Genomic DNA, 14,371 nt, shown 5'->3' on the forward strand with positions numbered 1-14,371 from the left:
TGTAAGAAATGATTGTCTGGTTGCATTCAGAGAGGCAAACCATCTCCACATAATGAACACAATATTTGAAAAAGAACCTTGTCGGCAGTGGACAAGGAAACATCTGGATGGAGTCGCACTGAATCAGATTGATTATATAAAGACGGATACCAGAAGAATCTTTAATGATGTAGCGACAATACGAGAACGAATCATTTTCACAGGATCAGCCCGCTCAAAATATGTTCCGCTCAAAATATGTGTTGACAATGTCTATGAAGTTGAGAGATAGCCAGAAACTGAAGCAAAAATGGCACTTCAACGAAGAGGCATTTGTACAGGAAGTGAGTGAAATGAACCTTGAGTATAAAGGTCAACAAGGACATCGATGAGGCCTCTGAATAGTTTATCTCACAGCTAATCTCAGCAGCTAAGAAGGGAAAAGCATTGAAAATGTTGGGATGCAAGCAGAGGATCAGTGAGGAAATTGTGAATCTGATGGCAAGGACGGTGCGCATGAAATTAGAAGGAAAAATGGGCAAAGAATACAGAACACTGTGCAAAGGAATTTGTGTGAAGATCAAAGAAGACTACAAAGACTTTAGAAAAGAGAAATTCATAGAGGCGGCTGAAAAGAGTGAGTCTGAAGAAGGTAGAAAGAGATGTTAGACTGAAACGGATAATCCCAGAAGCGCTGTTGTATAGCACATGATTGGATTTTTGGTGTCCTAAGAGATTTGTGCACATGTTTAATTAACTGGTGGCAACAGCTAATTTCCTTTGTTTTCTTTCTCAGCTCTTCCCCAAAGGGGGCGGAGGTGAAAGGGCTTGAGGGTACCTCACCAGAAGGAATTCCCAAGGGTGTCTTCTTGGGTTCCAAAAAGGGTTTTGCATTTGGTTGATGGCAGTGTTTACCAAGCCAAGGTCAGAGAGAAACTGTAACCTTGGGAGTTTAGAAGCCTGGAGTGGCCAGTATTAACTTTTAAAATCCTTGCGGGCCCCCACCCTCTGCACTCAAAGTGCCGGAATGGGGAATCAGCCTTGACAAGGCAATATCAGGTTGCGCGTGCAAACCATCCCCCAAGTATATCTGCTTCTGATCTACCACAGTAGCTTGTATCTTTTTATTAGTCAGTTTGTTAGGTATTTGTTCTCCATTTGATAGAAAATAAAGGTATATATATTGTGATACAGCATGGCCAGATGGCAGCAGGAGAGTGATAGATGGGCTATATGGAAGCCCCAGGATGTTGAGAACCATATTTCCTGTAGAGGGAAGAGACGCTGCTACAGTTTAATTAGTGCACCTGAAGCCAATTAGACCAATTAGAGCACCTGAAGCCAGTCACCTGATAAAAACCCCCCTGCTTCAATCAGACAGTTGGAGGAACTGAAGCAGAGTGCTTTGTTGTTGGAGCAGAGAGCAGTTTGAAGGAGAGCAGTTTGGAGGGAAGCAGAGGAGAGTTTGGAAAAGTGCAGTGGCGGGCCAGAAGCCCAAGACCCTTGGTAAAGGGAAACCCAGCTTGTACCGAGCAGAGGAACTCCACAGACACAAGGGGTTGGGAGAAACTTAGCCCAAGCAGAGAGAGGGCAGGAAGCTCCACAAGCTGAAGGGCCAGAGAAGAAAGTAGCCCAGGGGAAGGAATCACTAGTTCAAGTGGTTTGCCACTATACCAAGGGCCCCTGGGCTGGGACCCGGAGTAGAGGTCGGGCTGGGGTCCCTCCCTCTCCACTCCCTTTTCTGGGATACTAGTGGGACAGTTAATACCCCAGATCAGGGGCGAGAAATGGCGCCCTGAACACCCTCACAAGAAGAGAAAGTGCGGGATCCATCACAGACTCCCCTGTAAGGGGCATGTCCGCTTCATTCAGCTCAAATGCTGCCTCTCTTGTAAAGATGCCTGGGTGAATCATACATGCTGCAGAAGTGCAATGTATGCCTAGGCCTGAACTATAGGGCTGGGAAGAACCAGGCAGTCAAACTTTGACACCTTATGATGGAGAATTCCCTCCAGCCTGCTCCTGAGCCAGGTCAGGAAACCCCTGGACGTCAGTTACCAGGGGCAAATAGGGCCCTTCCACCTCAGCTCAGCATTCTTCTGGGAAGGAGAAATTCTCAGAGCCTTCCTCTGAAGTCTCCCAGAAGAGCAAATCTAGTGCCCTTCCCAGGGGTTCCTCCACAAAAAGAATTCACTCCAGCCAGATCTACAGCCTCTGAGAGGTTTTCCTCAAGGTGGAAGAGGCTCCTCCAATATGGTGGACATGGGAAAATGCCACGATTCTAAGTCCAACCAGAGCTCTGGGAAGACCCTGGTAGCACCAAACAAGAAGGAGCAGTACTGTCATCTCAGACTCCACTCTCAATATCCTTACCAACTGCTGAGGTACCATGAAAGCCTTCAACCTCATCTGCACCAGCCCCGTGGCACCCCAGGACTCCATTGCCATCAGAAAAGGACAGACACCTCTCGGTACCACAAAAGCTCTCGGTACCTCAGGACGTCAGACTACAAAAGGAATTGGTGATGAGTGCTGAACCTCAGTCTCTGTTGGTAGCAGCCACAGAGCACCTTTCGGTATCGAGAATCCCCCATCTCCAGATCCCTTTGCCTCCCCGGTGCCATTGTCCCGCCAGTCCCATTCTCTGGGAGCTGCTCCAGATGACCTTCCCTCTACCTCCTCTCTTTTTGTGCAAGGTTCTCCAAAGCATCCTCACACACACACACCCCTTTCCCGAAGGGGCAGGGGAGATGTTTTGGGACCTCATCGATCCTGGTGGGAGCAGCTCCGGATGCTACCCCCTTCCCAGTAATGGCCTCAAGGGACATATTGGAATCCCTATACTGCCTATTGTCAGCAGTTCTCTAGGTCCCAGCCCCATCCCATTGGGATGACAGGGAGACCCAAACTTCCCCTCCCCAGCAGCAAGAGGAAACATTTCAGGAACAGCAGTCCAGGGCAGACAAAGAAGCCACATCTCAGACCTCCTTCCCAGATGAGGCCCTGATGCCTTTCTGCTAGTTCATGATTTTTGCCAGTTCCAGGACCACATTAAGCCAGTGCCAGAATCTGCAGATACCACTGGAAGATCTTGGAGAACTCCAACACAAGCTGCTGGATATTCTGCACTCTGTGACGCCATCAGGAGTCACCTTTCCCATTAATGAGGCTCTATGGGAACCCACTAGAACCATCTGGCAAATCCCAGCTACGGTGACACCCACTTGTAGGAGGGCTAACAAATAATACTATGTCCCCTCCAAGGACTCTGAATTGCTGTTTTCCAACCTCTCTTTGTTGATGTGGTGAACACCATTACAAATCCACCCCATATGACAGAGACCAAAAGCATTTGGACCCCACTAGGCTGGAAGGCCTATTCATCAGCTATGCTGCAATTCCTCTATGCAAATTACCCAGCATTTATGGCCAAATACTTTACCAACTATACATAATTTGAGTCATTTATTGAATGCCTTCACTCGGATCAAAGAGAACAATTCCAGGCAATTGTTGCTGAGGGTCAGTTGTTGGCAAGAATGTCTTTGCAGGCAGCTCTTGATGATACAGACACTGCATCTCTGTGGCGGCAGTTCTGTGCCGGGCTTCCTGGCTGATATTGTCTGGCTTCCCCAGGGAAATTCAGAATACAGTTGAGGCTCTTCAATTTGGCAGATGAAAGTTGTTTGCAGAGAACACTGACAAGTCATTAAATCCCCTTAAAGATTCCAGGACCATATTATGCACTTTGGGCATCTACACTCCTGCAAACAAACAGAGATTCAGTGGATCACCAATGGCTCAAAAATCCCTTTCATACTTATACCTCAGCTCACAGAGTCAGCGAGATTGGTGCATTCATGGCAGCCCCTCCCCACACCCCCTTTCAATGTTTCACAAGGAGAAGGTCTCCTTCCGACTGCATCCCAGCTTTCTTCCTAACGTGACTTCCAATTTTCACCTGAATCAGACCATATAGCTGCCAGTTTTCTTCCCAAAACCACATACTTCCCACCAGGAGACAGTTCTCCACACTCCAGATGTCAGGAGGGCAGAAGCCTTCTACCTCGACAGAACTAAACCATTTCACAAATCCAATAGACTATTCATTTTGATTGCAGATAGATTTAAGGGATTTGTCATTTCCATCCAGAGACTTTTGAATCACAACTTGATACCAAGCTGTCGCCATTACACTCCCTATCAGTATTTTGGCACATTCAACCAGATCACAGTCTACATCTATAGATCTACTTTAAAATGTGCCCATTTCAGACAGCTGCAGGACCGATATGTGGTCTTCAGTAGATATTTTCGCTAGACACTATGCATTAGTCGATGTCTCCAGGTCTGATGCTGCAGTCAGCAACGCAATTTTCTCTTCTGTTCTGGACTCCATTCCAAAGCTTCTTCCTCCTACTGGGGATACTGCTCAGAAATCACCCTGAGCGGTAGTAGGGATAGGACTTGAAGAAGAAAAAGGGGTTACTCCCCCTGTGTAGTAACTGTAGTTCTTTGAGATGTGTCCCCCTCTGGATGCCCCACTACCCGTCCGCCTCCCCTCTGCTTCAGAGTTTCTGCTCAGACTTGGTGGTGCAGAAGGAACTCAGCGGACTGTTTGGCCATGCAGCCTGATATGGCCTAGACCAGGGGTTCTCAAACTGGGGTCAGGACCCCTCAGGGAGTCGCGAGGTTATTACATGGGAGGTCGTGAGCTGTCAACCTCCACCCCAAATCCCGGTTTGCCTCCAGCATTTATAATGGTTAATTTAAAAAAAATAAATTTTAATTTATAGGGGAGGGGGTCGCACTCAGAAGCTTGCTATGTGAAAGGGGTCACCAGTACAAAAGTTTGAGAGCCACTGGCCTAGATGCAGGGCACAAAGGGCACACGCAGGCCCAGTGTGGTGCACCCCTAGGGACACACCCTCTAGAAGAACTACAGTTACTGCACAGGAGAGTAACCCCTTCTTTTGGTTTCGTGGGTTTCCTTAAAGCTGATTTGACTTGTGATGTGCTGCCACTTTGCTTTAATCTGATTCACATGCAGCAGTTCACAGAGAAAATCAAGTTCACCCAGGGCTCCATGTCTAAACTCTAAGCACAAGATTATGATATTGTGCTGCCATTACAAAATGAGATTAGGCCCAGCTCCACAAAGGGACGTTGGCCCGACGGTCTGAATACACAACAGGAGTTAGGCACAGTGATGCTGAGCGTCACAACACTTCACTTCTAGGCACCTAGAAAAATCACTGGGATTCACAAAGCCTGAGTTAGGCGCCTGAGCTCCTGCACAACAAATGGGGGAGAGACTGACGCCTTAGACTGTGAGTCACAAAACCCTGCAGAAGGCAGGTGTGACATACCCAGGGGACAATCTAGACTAGTGCGTAGCTGGGTCACCCTTTCCCCCTAACCTGGGGTTCCCTTTTCACTGCTTTGCTGCTGTACGCACCAGTCAGGACTGCTCACAAACAGCCTCCAGCATGCAAGTCCCTCCCAGCTACGTCTGTGTGTGTGCAGCAGCCAGCCAGTAGGGTTGCCAGGCATCCAGTTTTCCACCAGAACGCCTGGTCGAAAAGGGCCCCTGGTGGCTCTGGTGGACTGTTAAAAGTCCAGTCGGCGGTGCAGCAGGGGCTTGGGACTAAGGCAGGCTCCTTGCCTGCCCCAGCGCCACGTGGCTCCTAGAAGTGGCCACTAAGTCCCTGTGGCCCCTAAGTGCTCCAATGTGTAGAGGGTACAGTGACCAATGTGTAGAGCTGCAGGACCACCCATGTGCCCAGAGGCTGCAGGGTCTTGGCAGCTGCTTCCTCGCAGCTGCAGTAACTGCAGCTGGAACCCCGCACCCCTCATCCCTGGCCCCACCCCAGAGCCTGCACCCCCCAGGCCAGAGTCCTCGCCTCCCCCTCCAATCCTCTGCCCCAGCCCGGTGAAAGTGAATGAGGGTGAAGAAGAGTGAGCAACGATTGGAGAGGGGCATGAAGCAAGCAGAGGCGGGGCCTCGGAGAAGGAGCAGGGCATAGGCGGGGCCTCGAAGAAGAGAGAGGACAGGGCAGAGGTGTTCTGTTTTGTGTGATTAGAAATTTGGCAATCCTACCAGCCAGCCACACCTTGGTTATATTTCAGGGTGTTCCCCCAGCAATATCTGTCCTGTAATGCCAAGCCCTCACTGCACAAGACAAATTCATAAAAAGTCCATATTTCTTTAAAAGAAATAATATGCACAATTTGTTACACCAAATTGAGTTTCCCAGACACTTCAATTTAATCACACTCGATTAGATATAACAATTAAACAAGTTTATTAACTACAAAGAGAGTGATTTTAAGTGAATACAAGTAAGGAGGCATAAACGTCCAAAATGGTTAGAAGAAAAATGACGATAAAACACAATTGGCGCCTAACTTAACAAATTGTGTTACATTCAAAGCAAAGCTCTCAACAGTCTTACTGGCCAAATTTCATCCAGGATCTAGTCTTCTGTTTAATGGCTGCTTCCTTTGTCCCTTCTCTTACCGTGCATAGAGTAGGGTTACCATACGTCTGGATTTTCCCGGACATGTCCGGCTTTTTGGGCTCCAAATCCCCGTCCGGGGGGAAATCCCCAAAAGCCGGACATGTCCGGGAAAATCGGGACATGCGGGCCGGCGGTCAGCGGTGCCGGGCCGGGGGCTCGGGAGCCAGCGGTGCCGGGCCGGGGGCTCGGGGGCCGGCGGCTCGAGGGCTCGGGGGACGGAGGTTGGCCGGGCCGGGCCGGGGGCTTGGGGGACGGAGGTCGGCCGGGCCGGGCCGGGGGCTCGGGGGCCGGCGGTCGGCGAGGCTGGGCCGGGGGTGCTCGGCCGGGGGCCGGCAGTGCTGGGCGGGCCGGAGGTGCTCGGCCGGGGGCCGGCAGTGCTGGGCGGGCCGGAGGTGCTCGGCCGGGGGCCGGGCCGGGGACTGGCAGTGCTGGGCGGGCCGACCCTAGGGTTACCATATTTTGAGCCTCCAAAAGGAGGACACTCCACGGGGCCCCGCCCATGCCCCCCCGCCCCAACTCCGCCCCCTCCCCTGCTTCCCACGAATATTTGATTCGCGGGAAGCCTGAAGCAGGTAAGGAGGGTGTGGGGGGAGGAGGCGCGTCTCCAGCCTGGGTCGGCTAGGGTTACCATTCGTCCGGATTTACCCGGACATGTCCTCCTTTTTGTGCTAAAAATAGCGTCCGGGGGGAATTTGTAAATCACTCAAAATGTCCGGGATTTCCCCCCCCCTGGCAGAGCAGAGCGAGCGGCTGGGAGGGCTGCAGGAAAGTCACGGGCTGGACTCCGGAGCAGCTGTAGAGGAGCTCCTCCTCCTCCCTCCCTCCCTGCATTCTGAGCCGGCAGCTCCTCCCCGGCAGCCCCGCGCCCGGCTCCAGCAGCACTGTGCAGGGCCAGGGACCGTGTTGTGTGTTGTGCTGGGGAGCGCAGCCACATGTCCGGCTCGCACAGAACCCAACACCCTGTTCTGAGCAGCAGGGTAAGGGGGCCAGGGGGGCAGGAGAAGGGGCAGGGAGGTTCTGGAGGGGGCAGTCAAGAAACGGGGGGGGGGGTCGGGAGTTCTGGGGGGGCTTTTTGGAGGGAGTGGAGAAAGTTTTGGGCAGTCAGGGTACAGGTAGGGGGTAGGGTCCTGGGGGGCAGTTGGGGGGGGGGTCTTAGGAAGGAGCAGTTAGGGGATAAGGAACAGGGAGGCTTAGGTAGGAGGTGGGGTTCTGGAGGGCAGTTAGGAGCAGGGGTCCCAGGAGGAGGCAGTCAGGGGACAAGGAGTGGGAGGGGTGGGGGGTTGGGAGTTCTGGGGGGGAGCTGTCAGGGAGCAGGAGTGGGGAGAGGGATCGGAGCAGTCAGGGGACAGGGAGCAGAGGGGTTTAGATGGGTTGGGAGTTCTGGGGGGGGCTGTCAGGGGGTGGGGAGTGGTTGGATGGGGCGTGGGAGTCCCAGGGGTCTGTCTGGGGGTGGGGGTGTGGATAAGGGTTGGGGCAGTCAGGGGACAAGAGGCAGGGAGGCTTAGATAGGGGGTGGAGTCCTGGGGGGCAGTTAGGGGCAGGGGTCCCAGGAGGGGGCAGTCAGGGGACAAGGAACGGGGGGAGGGTTGGGGGTTCTGGGGGGTGGGAAGTGGGAGGGACAGGGGCGGGGCTCCTCCCGTCCTCTGTTTTGCTTGCTGAAATATGGTAACCCTAGCTAAGCAGAACTCAAGTTTTACTATATAGTCTGCAGTCAATCAGGAAGTAAGGGGGGAATGGGAACAGAGACTGTGGGTGGGGGAATTGGGATCATGTTTTGCTAAGGGCAGGAATGGGAACAGGGAATGGGAACAGGAACAGGGACACAGGCAAGGCTCTGTGGTGTCAGAGCTGGGAAGGGGGACACTAGGGTACGTCTTCACTACGCGCCGTATCGGCGGGTAGCAATCGATTTATCTGGGATCGATATATCGATCCCCAAACGTGCACACCGTCGACTCCGGAACTCCACCAGAGTGAGCGGCGGTAGTGCAGTTGACGGGGGAGCCACGGCCACCGATCCCGCGCTGTCTGGACCCCAGGTAATTCGATCCAAGATACTTCGACTTCAGCTATGCTATTCACGTAGCTGAAGTTGCGTATCTTGGATTGAGAAGGAAACTGGAATCATGCTTCCTGGAAGTTCATCGAATTGTTTGCACCTTCGGACTTTGGGTATTGTTACTCTCTGTTCATGCGAGAAGGACCAGGGAAGTGAGAGGGTGAAGGAATAAGCCCCCTAACAATGTTCCCTCAGTTATTGCCAGGCATGAATGTACATTAGCCTACTCAGTTTTGAATTACACAGAGCATCAGCATCCCTCCCTCCCCCTTTTCCAGTACGATGTCCATCATTCACTTGGTGAGGAAAGCTTCCTTGTCCATCGTGATTACCCCGCATTGCCTCCCCGTAACTCACATTTCCAGGTGTGTGGGGAACCATGTTTGGCCTGCTGGGTGCACAGCTCGGCCCCAGTTACATTTGTCTGCCTATTGACTGATCTTCCTTCAGTGGCTCCCGAAGGCCTCTCGATGAAGTGTCAGACAAATGTCTGCTCTATTTCTATCAGTGTCATAGCTTTCAACAACACTGAATCCGATAAGATACAATGTCTTGGCAGATGGTATCCAAGCCATCAGAGTGTTCTTCTCCTTAAAGTATTGAGTCAGGGTAAATGGTGATTCTGAATTGCTTTATATGGCGTATTCTGTATTATTGATTCTATCTAAATAATCTTCATTCCTGGGGAGTGAAGATTCTTGGTAATCAGAATGCAGGTCAAGATAAAACCCATACAGTTTATCTGATTTTTATTTATCTTGCCTCTTGTTAGGTGTTGAGGTTGGGGGTTCTGTCGAAAGCAGCTGTGTGTGTTACATACTGTGAGAATGTTCTTGACTTGTAATATTTATAACATACCCATACGTGTTCATATTAGGGGTCAGGAATGTACCAGCTGGGGGAAGGATAGGATTGGAAATTTAGTTGAAATTTCAGATATTTAGTGGTTTGGTTTGGTTTAATATTTATATAACACATTCGTCTAGTGTGTGTTTTTTCTAATATTAAACCTGACACAAAGTTAACAGAGTTGTCAGTTTGAGATGCTTTGAAGGGAAGGATTTTCATGGGAACAAGGGACACTTCGGTACCCAACTCCCACTATTTAAATTTGAGAAGGCTCTGAATAGAGATTGACTGAAACATATTTTTAAGGACTTTATTTGAGTGTTAGAGTAGAAGCTCCCAGGTAATTTACTGTCTATTCATTTCTGCTTGTTTGTTTGTACCGCGATCCTGCCCAAATTTTGTAAATCTCATTAATTCCTAATATAGACTGAAAGTGCATACTATTCAGAGTGTCTATGTTCAGGGGAGTTCTCATCGCTCACTTTCTCCTTGTTTCAGGGAGGAGCAGAGCCACAAGACACCAAGGTAAGTTCAGGGCCGCCCAGAGGATTCAGGGGGCCTGGGGCAAAGCAATTTTGGGGGCCCCTTCCATAAAAAAAAGTTGCAATACTATAGAATACTATATTCTCGTGGGGACCCCTGTGGCCCTGGGGCAAATTGCCCCATTTGCCTCCCCCCCACCCCCCGGGTGGCCCTGGGAAAAATAAACATTTAAAAACCTTCCACATCTCAGCACAAACTCAGTTTTGAGAAAACTTCTTTTCAAGTCACCTTTACAAGGTATCACTGGTTCTCAGCATCAGCTAGTGCTAAAAGGCACTAAAAGGGTTGGGAAAATATTTTCCGTCAAAACTTTTTTTGGATCGAAAACTTAGGGGTTTTTAAAAAGCAGAAAAAATCACGGACAATGTCTGCTTTCCTTCAAAATTTGTTGTGGTTTTTTTTTAATTGAAAAGCTGAAAGTAGTCTGCCAAAACCTGAACATGGTTTGGGGTTTCAGAAATGTGTGGCCAAATATTTGCTGCTTGCTGTGTTTGATTGTTTAAAGAAACAATAAAAAATTCTGCTTAAAAAAAATCCAAAACTTTTGAACCACCTCAGCTTGTGACCAAACGCCTGAGCCCATCCAGTCAGAGATTCTTCCAGGTTTCTAATACTCTGCTGGCTTCCTTGACTCATATCTGTCTCCAGAACTTTGGGTTCATTTAGATTAGAACATAAGAAAGGCCGTACTGGGTCAGACCAAAGGTCCGTCCAGCCCAGTATCCTGTCTACCGACAGTGGCCAAAGCCAAGTGCCCCAGAGGGAGTGAACCTAACACGTAATGATCAAGTGATCTCTCTCCTGCCATCCATCTCCACCCTCTGACAAACAGAGGCTAGGGACACCATTTGAGAAGTGAAAGGGATGGTAGCCCTAAGGGAAAAGATAACAGCTTGACTCATTGTGTTAAATAGCTGTCTGCAAGCCTCCAACTGCTGAATGAGCTTTAGGGTAGGGAAGGCTGTGCCTCCCCAAACAGCCTGGCCCTGCCCCCTATCTGACCCCCACCCACTTCCTGCCCCCCAACTGCCCCCTCAGAATCCCTGACCTATCCTTCTCCTTGTCCCCCCAACGCCCTCCCCAACCAGATGGATCAGACTGAGTAGGTTCCAAAATCTCTTGGAGGCTCTTACCTTGTAAACTGGGAAATCTGTTTTCTAGTAAAATCAGTAAAAGGAAAGGAGAAAACTCGAAAGAGGCTCCTGCTCGCACTCACGTATGTGAACCCTAATACTCTCTCAGTCCTCAAAGAGAGACCTCGAGAAGGAGACTTGCTGAAGCAAAGCCACAGGGGTCTCTGAGGTTTCCCTGGTCCTGCGCCCCTGTCCTGCCTGGCTGATGTCAGCATCTCTCTCTGAGGTCACCACCTCCCTAACACCTTTGACCAATAGGCTGAGGTCCTGCAAAAGGCCTTTGTGATGTCACTGCCACACCCACCCATCCCGTGAAGTGCTAATCACCTGCTGCTGAACAGACACTTTGAAGGTTTGAGCTACTCTCTACAGATCACCCCACTCAATGCGTCTTCATTCTAGGAAGCAAGCCGGCTAGACGGTAAAACATCAGAGGCTGCTCTCAATGCTACACTCAGTGTTTCCAAAATTAGTAGACTTTATGGCCAGCAGAGACCTTTAGAGCATCTCATCTAACCCCCTGCATATCATGGGCTTCCTGTATAGTACAATAGTTACTTTTTGGGCACACACATTCCAGAAAGGCATCTAGTCTTCAATCAATGACATCAAGAGATGGAGAATCCACCACTTTCCCATTTAGTGAGTGCCAGGGGGCTCCATTTCCACTTCCACTAGCTCCCCATTTACAGTGAGCCAGAGCAGTACCTGCAGCAGGGAGCGGGAGTTGCTGATGGCCCCGCAACCCAGTGAAGTGGGTTGCGGGGAAGTTGAGATCTTGCCCCAAGTCATCCCAGACACTAATGCCAAGCCACAGGATGGCAGCATCTAGTGTCAGTGGAGTCCAAACACTATTTCAACCCCACAGTTTTCGATGAACTTCCCACAAGGGGAGGTGATGAGCACCCCCAGCAACACACACACACACACCACTCCTGGTGGTGGGAGGGGAACAGGAGAAAGGACAAAAGAAGTAAGAGATGAAGAGAAAGGAAGGAGGGATGGAGGAAAAGGTAAAACAAAAAGGACAAACCCTAATGTCCCCAGTGATTCTACGGCACAAAATCCAAGGGATGGAATAAAATTCTGCCATCTTAAACTACTGTTTTCCATGCCTAGAATTCAGCTGGCACCACGTGGATCAGACTGAGCAGCTGCCAAAACCTCTTGGAGGCTCTTACCTTCTAAACAGGGACGTCTGTTTTCTAGTAAAATCAGTAAAAGGAAAGGAGAAAACTCGAAAGAGGCTCCTGCACTCACTCACGTACGTGAACCCTAATACTCTCTCAGTCCTCAAAGAAAGACCTCGAGAAGGAGACTTGCTGAAGCAAAGCCACAGGGTCTCTGAGGTTTCCCTGGCCCTGTGCTCCTGTCCTGCCAGGCTGATGTCAGCATCTCTCTCGGAGGTCACCACCTCCCTAACACATTTGACCAATAAGCTGACATCCTGCAAAAGGCCTTTGTGATGTCACTGACACACCCAACCAAACCCTGAAGTGCTAATGTCCTGCTGCTGGCCTGACACTTTGAAGCTTTGAGGTTGTCATAACTATAAAGGGAAGGGTAACAGCTGTCCTGTGTACAGTACTATAAAATCCTCCTGGCCAGAGACTCCAAAATTCTTTTCCCTCTAAAGGGTTAAGAAGCTCAGGTAACCTGGCTGGCATCTGACCTAAAGGACCAATAAGGGGACAAGATACTTTCAAATCTTGGGGAGGGGAAGGCTTTTGTTTGTGTTCTTTGTTTGTGTGGGTGTTCGCCCTCGGGACTGAGAGGGACCAGACATCAATCCAGGTTCTCCACATCTTTCTAAACAAGTCTCTCCTATTTCAAACAAGGCGTGTTAGTTTTCCTTTGTTTTCTCAACTTGTAAATGTACCTTTGACTAGAGTGTTTATCTTTGTTTGCTGTACTTTGAACCGAAGACTAGAGGGGAGTCCTCTGAGCTCTTTAAGTTTGATTACCCTGTAAGGTTAATTTCCATACTGATTTTACAGAGATGATTTTTACCTTTTTCTTTAATTAAAAGCCTTATTTTTAAGAACCTGATTGATTTTTCCTTGTTTTAAGATCCAAGGAGTTTGGATCTTGATTCACCAGGAGTTGGTGGGAGGAAGGAGGGGAATGGTTATTTTCTCCTTCTTTTAGATCCAAGGGGGTTGGATCTGTATTCACCAGAAGTTGGTGGGAGGAAGGAGGGGGGATGGTTAATTTCTCCTTGTTTTAAGATCCAAGGGGTTTGGATCTGTATTCACCAGGGAATTGGTGAAAGGTTTCTCAAGGCTACCCAGGGGAGGAAATTAGCCTTGGGATGGTGGTTAAGCTTACAAGTTTTCATGCAGGCCCCTACATTTGTACCCTAAACTTCAAAGTGGGGATACAGCCTTGACACAGGTACTCTCTGTGGATCACCCCACTCAATGCGTCTTCATTCTAGGAAGCAAGCCGGCTAGACAGTAAAACATCAGACGCTGCTCCCAATACTACACTCAGTGTTTCCAAAATTAGTAGACTTTATGGCCACAAGAGACCTTTACAGCATCTCATCTAAGCCCCTGCATATCATAGGCCTCCTGTATAGTACAATAGTTACTTTTTGGGCACACACATTCCAGAAAGGCATCTAGTCTTCATTCAATGACATCAAGAGATGGAGAATCCACCACTTTCCCTTTTAGTGAGTGCCAGGGGGCTCCATTTCCCCTTCCACTAGCTCGCCATTTACAGGGAGACAGAGCAGTACCTGCAGCAGGGAGCGGGAGTTGCTGAAGGCCTCAGAGGCGCAGCCCCTGCAGTGTCTCAGGCACCTGGCGCAAGTGGCGGATGATGCGGGTGCATCACTTTGGCCGTGACGTCCTCCTCCTGCAAAGGAACGAGAACCTGTCAGAGACTCAAACGCCCCGAGGAATCAGGGGGAATTAAGGGCACCTGGAACCAGCAGTATTTAAACTGACTACCTGCCCACCACTGAGGGATGAATTCACCTCCTGAACCCCAGAATGGAGTCGTCTTCTCCTTTCTAGTAATTTCCAGTGCCAACCCCCGTCCTTGTAGGGTGAGCTCCTGCTACCTCTCCCTCAGTATCCTTGACAGCTGTTCTACCTCCAAACCACAGCTCAAGTTATCAGAACCCTCTTCTCCACCCCCACCCAGGTTGGGCAGGGAGGCGGCTCTTGCAGGGGGGGCAGGTGGGATTCTGGCAGCAGTGAAGTGGGTTGCGGGGAGGTTGAGATCTTGCCCCAAGTCATCCCAGACACTAATGCTAAACCACACGATGGCAGCATCTA

General features: G+C 50.0%; 1 long non-coding RNA gene across 1 annotated transcript; it reads right to left on the reverse strand.

Annotated features, from left to right (window-relative positions):
* Positions 1 to 3,429: 3,429 nt before the first annotated feature.
* Positions 3,430 to 13,951, reverse strand: LOC135977696 (uncharacterized). The gene is made up of 2 exons (XR_010595117.1): positions 13,828 to 13,951; positions 3,430 to 3,743 (listed from the first exon to the last, which is right to left on the reverse strand). It is a non-coding gene; the product is annotated as an uncharacterized LOC135977696 (long non-coding RNA).
* Positions 13,952 to 14,371: the final 420 nt, after the last annotated feature.

Source organism: Chrysemys picta, unplaced genomic scaffold, assembly GCF_011386835.1.
Source record: "Chrysemys picta bellii isolate R12L10 unplaced genomic scaffold, ASM1138683v2 scaf14, whole genome shotgun sequence".
Lineage (NCBI taxonomy): Eukaryota > Metazoa > Chordata > Testudines > Emydidae > Chrysemys > Chrysemys picta.